Source organism: Triturus cristatus, chromosome 6 (genome assembly GCF_964204655.1).
Source record: "Triturus cristatus chromosome 6, aTriCri1.1, whole genome shotgun sequence".
Classification (NCBI taxonomy): Eukaryota; Metazoa; Chordata; class Amphibia; order Caudata; family Salamandridae; genus Triturus; species Triturus cristatus.
This window is the reverse complement of record NC_140589.1, coordinates 1,773,392,975-1,773,405,503: the sequence shown is the minus strand read 5'-3', so window position 1 is coordinate 1,773,405,503 and position 12,529 is coordinate 1,773,392,975.

Here is a 12,529-nt window from a genome sequence, read left to right as displayed (position 1 = left end):
GGTGCATGTTTATAAACTTGAAATGTAGAAGTCTATGCTTGCCATGCAGCGATATGCGACGCGTACCCGCACAGCAATACGACCACATGGCATCATCTATCACTGTATCCAGGTCTCTTTGCCAGGCCAATCGGGCCTTGGTATATTTCTGGGATCTCTGAGACATAGCTATGCAATATAACCTGGATGTCATCTTGCGAGGGCTCTTGTGTTTAATAAGGTACGACAATTCCGGGATCTCCAGAGGCTCAACCATATTATCTCCTAGGTGTTGTCGCCATGCGCCTGTAACCCTGTGAAACTGAAACCGCTGCAGCTGTGTACAGGTCTCCAATGTCGACGCCACTTCATCCCACGTTTTAGCAATACCATCCTTAAACAAGTCTCCCACCAGGTGTATGCCCAATCCGCGCAAGGACTGCACCACCCCGCGTTCCCTGCAGGGGGTCAACCAGACCGCCCACTCAAGCGGCATGGCCGGGGAATATAACATCGCCCCCGCAGTCTGCTGAAGTATCCAATTCCATGCATGCCGAGTAGTGTTTAGTGAATCTAAGAAGCCCGTCCTGCGGCCTGCAGGCTCAAACATAATTGCAGGCAACGGGAGAGGCGCAGCAAACAGTCTCTCAAGTTTTAGATATGGAATCGTGTCATCGCCGTGCACCCAGTTATGCGCCTGTGCTACCTGCGCTATCCTGTAGTATAGTTCCATGTCGGGCGCCCCTAGGCCCCCCATATGGTAGGGCAACGTCAGGACACTCCAGCTCACGCGGGCCTGCTTCCCGGCCCACGCCAGCCGCAATAGAGACCTGGTCAGCCAGCAAAAAAGGTGCGTGGCAGCACCATTGGGATATTGGTAAACAGGAATAAAAATCGGGGAAGTACCACCATCTTAGCAATGGATATTCGGCCCATAAGTGTCAAGGGGAGTCCGATCCAAGTCTCCACATCGTCCCCCAGTTTATCAATGGCTCTCCCATAGTTCTCTGTAAAGACAACGTCAGATTCCCTATGCAGTTGTATCCCAAGGTATCTGATCGAGTCGTCCGACCACTGCAGCGGGTACTCCATTTCAAACGGGGTGGTGGACGGCGTCAGCGGGAATGCAATAGACTTGTTCCAGTTAACTTTTAGCCCAGATAGTGCCCCGAACTGTACGACCTCCCGCAGCACCGGCGCCAAGTTGCTCTCCGGTTCCCTGACATATAGCAAAGTGTTATCTGCGTATGTGGAGACCACAATACGATACGATGGGAAGCTCACGCCTCTCAGGTTATGGTATTCATGCAGGGCCCGCGCCAACGGCTCCGGCACCAGGGGATAGAGGGCAACCCTGGCGTGTCCCCCTTGAGATTGGTATAGCGTCCGTGACCAAGTCGCCTAGGCGGATCCTAGCAATTAGTCCTCTATACAGCACCCCAATCATTTGTAAAAAGACCGGGCCCAGTCCCATTTTGGTCAGGACCCGTCGCATGTAGGGCCACTCCCCCCGAGTCAAAGGCCTTCTCCATGTCTAGGAAAACCGCAAGAGCCCTCGAGTCCTGTTTAACATGTTGCAATACGCCAAACACCGTCCTAAGGTTATACGTGAGGTTCCTGCCCGGCACGAACCCCGCCTGCTCCGGAGCTATTAGCTCCGGCGTGAGCAGCGCCAGGCGCGTGGCGAACACCTTTGCCAATAGTTTAGTATCGACATTTAACAAAGACAGCGGCCGATATGAGCTACACTCCTCCAGGTCTTTACCTGGTTTGGGGATAGCTACCAGGATCGCTTCCCGCATAGATGGAGGCATATGGCCGGAGACACATATATCATCAAACAGCGTTGATATATGCGGGAGTAGCAGATCTGTGTTCATTAGAAAGGAAGGGCAGCTGAATATGGTCCAAATATTCTTGTATGCTTTCTTCCATATTATTCTGTTGGGAGGCATACAGGTTGGCATAGTAAGACTTGAAGCGCACGGCTATGTCCGCCTCTTCTGTCAGTGTTGCCCCATTGTCAGATCTAACCTTAGTAATCGCTGCTTTGCATCTACGGGCCTTTAGCATATTGGCAAGGACGGAGCTAGACCTCTCGCCCTCCCCATACTGTCTGGCAGTGGCATACTTCACTAGATGTTGCACTTCCGCGTCAGCCTCCCTATGGTATTCTGCCAGCAGGACCTTTAGCTCTTCTGCAATGTCTTCCGAGGCGTCCGACTGCTGCCTAGACTCTGTTTCCCCTATCCTGCGCTCCAATATAGCTAACCTATTCCGGATGGAGCGCAGCACCCCGGAATGCTTGGCGATCGCCACCCCTCTAATATAAACTTTAAATGTTTCCCACACCGTTTGAAAGCTGTCAACTGTACCCAGGTTTGTATCAAAGAACGTTGTGATTGCCTCCGCCATTTCTTCTTTAAACAAGGGATCAAGGAGTGAGTATGGGGGGAACCGCCATACAAATGGGGGTATAGTTTTCCTGGGTGTGGCCAAAGTAAGCAATATGGGAGAGTGATCCGATAGGGTGCGTGGTAGCACCTGACATGCGCGAACCTGTGTTACAAGCGATGACGAGGCCAGCAAATAATCTATGCGGGTATGCAGGTTATGATAAGCGGAATAATGCGTAAAGCCTCCCTCCGCAGGGTAGAGGACTCTCCACACTTCTGAAAGGGCCATACATAGCATCTCTCTCTTAATTGTCCGAGCTGCTGCTGACTGCGACCTGGTCGGGCCTCCCGATCTGTCAAGACCCGGATTCATAACCATATTGAGATCACCCCCCCACAGCATACATGTAATCCCTGAGTCCTTGACTCTGGCAGCTAGGTCTGCGTAAAACTCAGGGCTGTCATAATTAGGTCCGTACACATTAACCAATAACAAATCCAGCCCTTTACCCTGGTACCGCGAAAGCACGAACCTGCCTCCCCCATCCGCACACAGCATTTGTGCCTTGCTACACAGCTTAGGATTAAACCAAGTTAGTACACCTCTGGTGTGCGTTGTGAAGCCGGCCGTATGCGAATTGCCCAACAAACCTCTAGTGCACAGCATCGGACTACGACTGGGGAGGTGCGTTTCCTGGAGGAAGGCTATATCTATGTTATGTCTGTTAAGGTAGTGCAGAACCTTGCACAGCTTGCGATGGTCATTCAGACCTCTAACCTTCCAGGTCGCCACTCTGATGGAATCATGCAACCGCTCGCTGTATTGGTGCTAGCCATGACAGACCCATCTGTAACAATTGTGCTCAATCTCTGCGTGCCGAAAATAACCGTTGCGGAGAAAAAAGCAGATCAAAGCATACTGACAGTTCAACCCCTCAAACACAAAAAAAATTAACAGTGACCCTGTCCCCTCCCCCCTCCCACAGCCGACCCCCCCCAACTCGGCCTTGCCGTGTCTCATCTAGGAACTACTCACACCACCCCCCCTCCCAACCCCGAACAACTTGACCCCAGCAAAAGGTGAAAGGCACTCGCGGGCGGAGGTCGCTCAGTACTAAGTATATGACAACTTATCTCTATATATGTGAGCTCAGCCTGCTAGCGCAGCAACCCCATCACTGCCCCACTGCCCTATCCCAATCTCCTCGCTGTACTCCTCCATATGTCGCCCATAGCACGAGGCTGCTCGCCCTATTAGCGCATCCCCCTTGCCCCCAAACCACAAGGTAAATTGGCCGCCAGGGGCAGGGACCATCTGCCCGCCCTCGCTCCCTTAGCCACATCAAATGCTATAATTAGGCAGCAGTAGCGCCTGCCGTATGGCTGCATTAATCAGACATTTATCTCAACCGCACTGTGCGCCTCGTTCCCTCCCCGGACCGCCGCCCCCGCCACCCTTTCTATTCCTGCCTAGGCACATAGTGATAAGGTACCAAGCTTGCCAGTTCGCCATTATCAGTCCTGCAGCTCCAGCGTGCTCTCCGTCTCCTCACTCTGCAGGCTCTTCTCCGGGCTGCACCGCCGTTCTCTATTCCAGTCCTTCAGCGCCTTGTGCAGTGCCTTTGGGTCCAGAAAAATGTGCGATTTCCCCTGCCTATTAACACGGAGCTTGGCCGGGTACAACATCGCATAGTCCAGTCCCATGTCGCGCAGCTGTTTTTTCGCAGGTGCGAACTGCCGTCTTGCCTCTTGTACCTTGGCCGTGAAATCAGGAAAGAGAGATATAGTCGACCCCTCATATACTAGTGTCTTTTTCTCACGCGCTGTGCGAAGGGCCGCGTCCCTATCGCAGTAGTTCAATGGTTTCGCAATGATCGGGCGTGGCGGCGCGCCCGGAGGGGGCCTTGGTCCCAGTGACCTGTGTGCTCTTTCCACCACAAACATCCCAGAGAACACGTCACGGCCAAGCAGCTTGACTAACATTGTCTCAACAAAGCACTCCATTTGTCCCGTTGAGGTCGTCTCCGGCAGGCCCGTAATGCGCAAATTACAGCGACGAGTGCGCGCCTCAAGGTCTTCTGTCTTATCCTGCAGCACCTGGAGGAGCCGTCCAAACTGCTTATGGTCCGAGTCTAGCGAGGACTGAGCTTCTTCGACCTCCACAATGCGCCGTACCGACTGATCAAGTCTCTCCGCATGCTTATCAATTCGCTCCCCCATCCGATCCATTCTATATGAAAGTGCGTTGATCTTTGCACCCAGGGAGTTTATTCCATTCTGCAAACCTTTCTCCATAGAAAGCAGCAATCCACGTAGGTCCTGCTCTTCCGCAGGTGGAGCCGAGGCCCCACAAGTATCGTCCACCCCCAGGGTCTGGGTTTTAGAGCGTTTTTGGTCAAATGACAGCTTCGGTTGGGACCTGTCAGACTTGCCCATCGTAGCTGCCTTCTCCGAGCTGCGTTGCCACCAGCGACTCGGACAGTGGCAAGGGGTGCCACCTCGTACGTTCAGGTGCGGAGCGCTCAACTCACCGCGCAGTCAACTCCCACCTCGTTGAAAAACATCGGGCATGGGTGCAGTGCCGTCTGTGGAGCCACTCCCGTGGTGGAGCGCCTTTGTAACCAGGCCAAAGCGCCCACCCAGGCCGTTCAACTCACGCAACGCCTAGCTGTTTCTGGCCTCAGGGGTAGCTGCCATACTCTTTCACCTCTTTTCCATCCAGGCGCCCGTTACATGCCACACCGTAGCGGCTCGAGCTGCCCCGTAAGCAAGTCCCATTCGCACGCGCGCTTCAGAGCCACTTCAAACCAGCCACCACCTTCCCCAGCTCTCTTCGGCGACGTGAGCCGCCGTGTCTCACCGTGATGTCGGCTTAGACTCAGTCCAGCGGGGTGTATGGCGCGCGACCGTCTGTATCCAGAGAGGGCTCACCACACTTAGCCCCAGGGTGCCGCACACTGCCCGAATCGCCTCACGCGCTGCTCCCACACTGAACGCACCTTCCTCTCGTCGCTTCGCGCACCAGTCTCTGCTGCTGCACCAACCACAGAGCTTTCTCGTTCGACCCCTCCGGGCCTACACCAGCACGTCCTCAGGGGGGGCTGCTCCCCGCTTCGCCACTCGCGCTGCTCCGACGGCAAGAGAGGGTCGCTTCCCTCACTCACCACGTCTTGCTCTTCCCGCCTCCTTATCCCGGGGATGTTGCTCGGAGGCAATGCGACGGGCCGTCCCCTTTCGCTTTCACTAGCCGCACATAGTGACGCAGGCCCGCCTGCAAAGGACGCAACGTCCAGGGATCAGCGGCCTAGCGCGCTGTGATTCTTCTTCCGCCGCCTCGCAGCAGTCACGGCGTCTACCAGGACCGGAGTTACAGCCTTGAGGAGCGCGTCCGATCCAACGCTCGAATCTCCTGTTAGGCTGCGTTCACCAGCAGTGATGGGCAGGATAAATGCCGGATAGTGGCGCTGCTAGCCGGAGCTCAAGGCTCAGGCTGCCATACTTGATGCGAGCCAAGCTCCGCCCCCCCAGTATGGTTTAGGTTGATCTTGCAGGGCCATGTGGGTGGGTGTAGGTTGTCGGTGACTGCGAGTCCCATCATACTCTCGGCTACACCCCCCTTCCCAGCATGCCCATGCTTCCTCCCGCTTGACTCTGCTTCCCTGTGAGGGGGTGTGACATCAATGGCAAGATGGCTGACTGTGAAATTCTGGTGTTTGTTTGGCTACAAGTCCCAAGTGAGCCCCTGTGCTTCACACAGCAGCACCCAGTACGGGGTATCTTTTGCTGATATTTCAATGAGGTGTGTGTCAATGCATTGCACCCGGTGAGTTGTGTGGAGTTTGTGTTGGGGGGGTGTCTCCCCATGCTGAGTAGTATGGTCAGGGCTGTCAGTTCTCCTTCCCATCATGAAACGTGCTTCCATTGTAGGGCGTGCAAATTGTCTTTCAGGATGTCAGTCAGTGGTGTCCTGCTTCTGATTTGCACACAAGCCCTAGCAGGGCCTTGTGCTCCCCACAGCAGGACCCAGTGTCAGCCATCTTGTCAGTCATTTTCCACTCCCTGTGATGTGGGCATGTTTCAGAGGGGTCTTGATGGGCCAATCAGGAGAGGGGGGCATTATATGTGACTACAGGCCCCATCATGCTTTTGTCTACACTCATTTCACCTGCATCCCCACTATTCCTTCCTGACAGTCAGCTGCACTGTGAGGTGGTGTGTTTGTGGTGGCAAACTGTCTGGCTGAGTGTATTTGGCTTAGTGCCACTGGCTTGCTCTATTTGTTTGTAGGTTGGTGCATGTCATGACACAGTCCCCAGTCACTATGAGATGGCAGGTATTGTGTTTGTGTGACTGGCATACACATCTTGGGTTGATTATCTATTGGTTAGTGTAGCTTTGCTTGCGGTGCATGGTTTCACTGTCCCCTTGCCACACAATCTTGGGTATGTTGTTTGTGTACTCACCAGGCTCTGGGATGTCTGTTAGGCCACGGACGCTCTCTGGTGGTAGGATGTCCCGCACCTTCTCCTCCCAGGTCCTGAAGTAGACTGGTTTGGCAGGAGGGCCACCGCCGGTGCGCTGACTCAAGGCGTGATCTTTCTCAATGAGTTTCTTGACCCTCCTGCGCACGTCATACCACCGGTTCTGAATATCGTCCTTTGTGCGCAACGTTGGTGCTTGTGCATTCACCTTGTCCACAATCCTCGCCCACATCTTGGTTTTCTGTGAGATGGGGGTCCTTTGAACCAATGTACCAAACAAATGTGGCTTACTCTGATGACCTCGTCTACCTGAACTTCTAACTCACTATCTGTGAACTTTGTGTTCTTCTTTGGAGGCATGGTGATGGGTGGTGGTGGTGGGGGATGTGTGTGTGAGGGTGCAAGTGATGTTGGGTTGGTGTTGGTTTTGCTGTGTGTGTGTGTGCTTTTGTATGAGGTGCTGATGGTGTGTGAGTTGTGTGATGGGTGAGTTGTGAGTGTGTCTGTGGTTGCTGTGTACTGGTGTTTGCTGCTGGCTGTGTCTCCTGTTTGCAAGGGATGATGGTAGTGATTGTAGTCCTTTATATAGTTGGAGTTGTGGCTGTGTCTTTGTCCAATAATTATTTTTTGGGTATTTATTGGCTTAGTCATTGCTTGTTTGGTCCTTTTTTTTGTGTTTTTTCCTTTGTGTTTTGTAGGCATGAAGGAGACGTTCATGTGACGGAAACGGACGCTGCTGTTGTCTCGTATGGGCTTCTCCGCCTCGTTCACGCTGCCTGTCTTCTGTGTTTGGTACGCGTCGTTCGCGGCAGTCTCTATTGCTTGTGTGCCGGGTTGTCTGTGCGTGTCGGTCGTGCGGCTTGGTCTCTGTGCGAGTCGGTCTGGTTTTACACGCATTGCATCGTACTGCGCTAATCGTACATCGCGGGTACGGGCCGGTCGGGTTCATTCCGGGTTCGTGTCGGTCGTTGAAAATCGCATCGGTTTTTCGTCCGGATCACTATTTTCCTTCCGGCTCGGTCGTACGGCTTGTATTCCGTACGTGTCGGTTGTAATTCACTCACGTTGCATCGTACTGCACGGGTCGTACGGCGCTGGTCCGTGTTGGTCGGTATTCGGTCCGGGTCCGTGTCAGTCGGTTCGTTTTCCGTCCGGAATCGGAATCTGAATCGGCCCCAAAGTATACTATTTTAACTTGGTATATATGTTTAACACTCATAAACACTTAGAAACTACACTCACTAGATTATGTCATCCGTGAGGTCACGGACCATGTCATGAGTGATGTAATATGTGAGGTCATAAGCAGTAAATTGTGGGGGCATAAGTTATAGTTAGTTGAATTTCACTGGTTTTGTACGAGTGAAATGTGAAGCTAACTATAACATCTCTGTAACCTTTGTTTTTTTCAGTGAAAAAAAATAATATATATATATATATATATATATATATATATTATATATAAAGAGACAACCTGATCACTAATGAGGAATTTAATTACTTGCGAACTGAGTTTCCAATAACCCCAGTAATGTATGTTATACCTAAAATACATAAGAAAATTGTGCCGGTACCGGGGAGACCTATAATCAGTGCGAGAGGAGAAATCCTGGAGAGGATCTCTGAATACGTTGATTTCCACCTACAGGAACTAGTAGTTACCTTACCTTCCTACATCAAAGACACTACTCACTTCCTGGAGAAACTCAAGGACATTACTTGGTCATCTGAATATTTATTGGTATCTCTTGATGTATGTGCTTTATATACTAGCATTAATCACTCAGATGGTATCAATGCAGTCAATTCCTTTTTAGGTAGTAGGCCAATTGAACATTATCAACACGGAAAAATGCTTATTGAAATAATAATGTTATGTCTCTATAATAATTATTTCCTATTCAACAAGGATGTCTACCATCAGATTAGAGGAGTTGCGATGGGGGCCTGTTTTTCCCCCAGTTACGCATGTTTACACGTGGGATGGTGGGAGGAACAGGTCCTCAAGGTGGAACATAAAAAAATATGGGAAGAACGCATCATAGGATGGATGCGCTTTATAGACAACATATTTTTTATATGGAAGGGTCCTGAAGTATTAGTCAGAGATTTCATTCAGATACTCAACAGCAACAAACTAAATCTCCAGTTCACTGCTGAAGTCAGTAATAAATCCATTGACTTTTTAGATGTCCATGTGTGTGTTGGTGAAGGTGGCATTGAGACTACATTGCATAGAAAAAGTACCGCTGGTAACTCAATGCTACATGCATCGAGCTTCCACCCCTCTCATCTGATTAAAAGCATCCCTTATGGGGAATTCTTGAGACTTCGCAGAATCTGCAGCACTGATTATTATTTTGAAGAATGTATCAATGAGAGCAAGATCAGATTCTCAGCGAGGGGTTATAGTGACCAAGTTATCAACACAGCTTTAGTCAAAGTCTGCACTAAATCTAGAGGTGATCTACGTATTTGCACCACCACTACTGGATCTAAGAGAAAGGGGAATACCGCCTTTGAGGTTACTGAAATCAATTCAATGAGATTCATAACAACATTTAGTAGTCAACATAGGAAAATCAGGACTATTATAAATAAACATTGGTCTATAATTCAAACAGACATGGTACTTAGTCAATTATTCCCGGCTCCCCCCACCTTGACATTCAGAAAATAAAAATCTATGTATGATGCCTTAGTTAGATCTAGCCCAGAATTGAGGATTCCAGCCAGCCAATCTAGTACAATGTGGCTAGCACCATGAAACAGTTTTGTTAAGTGCAATACATGCAGAGCATGTAAGTTTGGAACAAATACCACTCAATACACTACCGTATTCGGTGCATCTAGCAACCAAATCAAGGCCAGATACAATTGCCGCACAGAGTTTGCAGTCTACTTGTTAAGTTGCACATGCAACTTACAATACGTGGGTAGCACTAAGCTCCAGGTGCATGAACGTATTTTACAGCATCTGAGAGCAATTGTCAATTCTGACATGACTTACCCAGTGGCTAGGCACTTCAAGGCAGTCCATATGAACACATTAGAAGATCTAAAATATTTTGTCATAGCTGCAGTTCCACCTATGAGAAGGGGGGGCAACAGGGAGAAAGTTTTTAGACAATTAGAGTCAAAGTTTATACTCAAACTAAATAGCCGTACCCCGAATGGACTGAACAATGTGGAAGAGCTGTATAACTTTATATAATGCCTTGTCTGGTGGTTTGTTTCTTAAAAAATGTTTCATATTTTTATGGGAAGGGACCATTTCATATTCCGTTTTAGATGGGTTTTGAAAATATCTTTTTTGTATTTATACATTGTTTTTTATATGTGTATTTTTATATAGATTTTTTTAGAGGCTATTTATAATGTTGTCTAAATAATTTAATCTAATTTTGGTGATATCAACAACTTCCGACAGAATAGAGGATATTTACTCACTATGTATTTGGATAAAGTTTTTTACAAACTTTAAGGCCATAGGTTTTACAACCCTCTTATACCTGGTCAGGCTTTTATGACACTAATATTTCTGACAATTACATTTTCACTATCATTGTATTCTTGGCTATTTTGCCTACTCCCTTACTCATTATTTTAAGAAATGATCAACACAACAAATAACCACGATTTAAAACCCATTGTTTTATTTGCATACATTTTTCTCTAAAAAAAGTATAACACCTTACTAGTTGAGAATGTATTCATTCGATATCTGAATCGGCAACCAAGTTTTTAACTTTCCCCCTAACTCCCCCATAAAAATCCGGATTATCAAGTCAATTCGGATTTTTAAAAATTGTTTTTAATCACAATAAATATAATTGTGATTATTTATTTATTATTTTTAAGCACTTTAAACACTTTTAGACACTATTTCTTAGAAACCTTTTTGTATGGTGTGAATACTTTTTGGCTCATGGCTATAAACAAAGTGATTAATTGTTAAGAACAAGTGCAAGGCAATTTCCCGTATAACACAGTGGTTCATTGTCTGTTTCCCTGAAAAAAAATATACATTTCAGGACAGTGCTGTTGTCACAATACAGAGGGTTACTATAGATTATAGGTATGAAAAATTTCCCTAGGGCAGTCACAGGCATATTAATTTATACAATCATTTAAAGATTTATCTTGACTAATATATACACATTGTGTAGCTATCAGATGGTATGTAAAGGAATGTCATTTTTTAGGGAAAAGAAACTACTAAAAAAATGTTTTTTTTACATATGCCGATTTTGCTTGTGTTTTGTTGAGGTATTTATACCAACAATGTCAATTACTTAATGATTAAATATTTGCACATTGCATTTCATATGAAAAAACACCAAAGTTCCCACAGTGCTTAAAGACTTTGCTGTAGAAATGGCAAAAGACTTTGTCCATTTCTATCTCGGCATGGGTAGCACTGTGCTAATCCTATGCTTAAAGACATTGATAGAAAAGCAGACATTTGAGGTGAGCAGATCTAGAGTGTCGCTGGTGTTGAGAGTGCTCTATACAGGAGCTGCTTTCCACCTAAAACTGAGAACTACCCAGAGTTCTCCACTTCTTTTTTGCATAATTTATTCGTCACTCTATGCCTGAAAGGGTTTTTTTTTTACTTATACTGGGTGCTCCCTTGTGTCTGGACAAAGCTATACCTCTCTGAAGAGGTCTAATTAGAGCAAAACACTGTGTCAGGGGTTGCTTTTACTCATTTCAGGTTGGCTTGGTTGGTATTTTACCAATTCAAAGCTGTAATACTGTGCCTGGAGTGGTAAATGGCTTTTGTCATTTTACAGCTCGGCAAGGTCAGCACTGTGCTAGTCCTATGCTTAAAGACTTTGCTGTAGAAATGCCAAAAGACTTTGTCCATTTCTATCTCGGCATGGATAGCACTGTGCTAATCCTATGCTTAAAGACTTTGATAGAAAAGCAGACATTTGAGGTGAGCAGATCTAGAGTGTCGCTGGTGTTGAGAGTGCTGTATACAGGGGCTGCTTTCCACCTAAAGCTGAGAACTACCCAGAGTTCTCCACTTCTTTTTTGCATATATATATATCAGCCACATTCCAGATCGGGAGATAGCAGCATTTTATTTGTAAACTGACACAGACTGCAGCAACTCATTGTTCACCCTGACGCGTTTCAGCGGGCTGCCTTGTTCACAGGTAAGTTATAACTTAGCCAAGTCACAGGTGTTTAAATACCAATCATATCACGTGTGCCTGTGTGCTTGTGTACTATATTTCCCAGAATACAGTTCATCTATCAGGATGATGTCTGTAATAGGGGTGGGCAGAAAACTCCGCTACGCCAGCGTAGCGGATAAAGCCAGCCACCCCTGCTCCCTGGCCCGGTCCCTGCTTCTGGAAGCAGCCAGGCCAGGGAGAGCCTCCCCGGGCCCCGGTGGATCCCCGTCCCCAGCGCCCGGACCCTCGGCTGGCTTGCAGAATGGGGTCTCCCGCATCCCGGGGCCCGCCGGACGGAGCACAAGCCCCGGGCCCGGTCCCAGCTTCCGAACCCTAGCCAGGCCGGGGAGAGCCTCCCTGGGACCCGGTGGACCCCCGTCCCCAGCGTCCGGACCCTCGGCTGGCTTGCAGGATGGGGGCTTTCGCACCCTGGGACACTGGGACGGAGCACAAGCCCCGGGCCTGGGCCCTGCTTCCGAACCCTAGC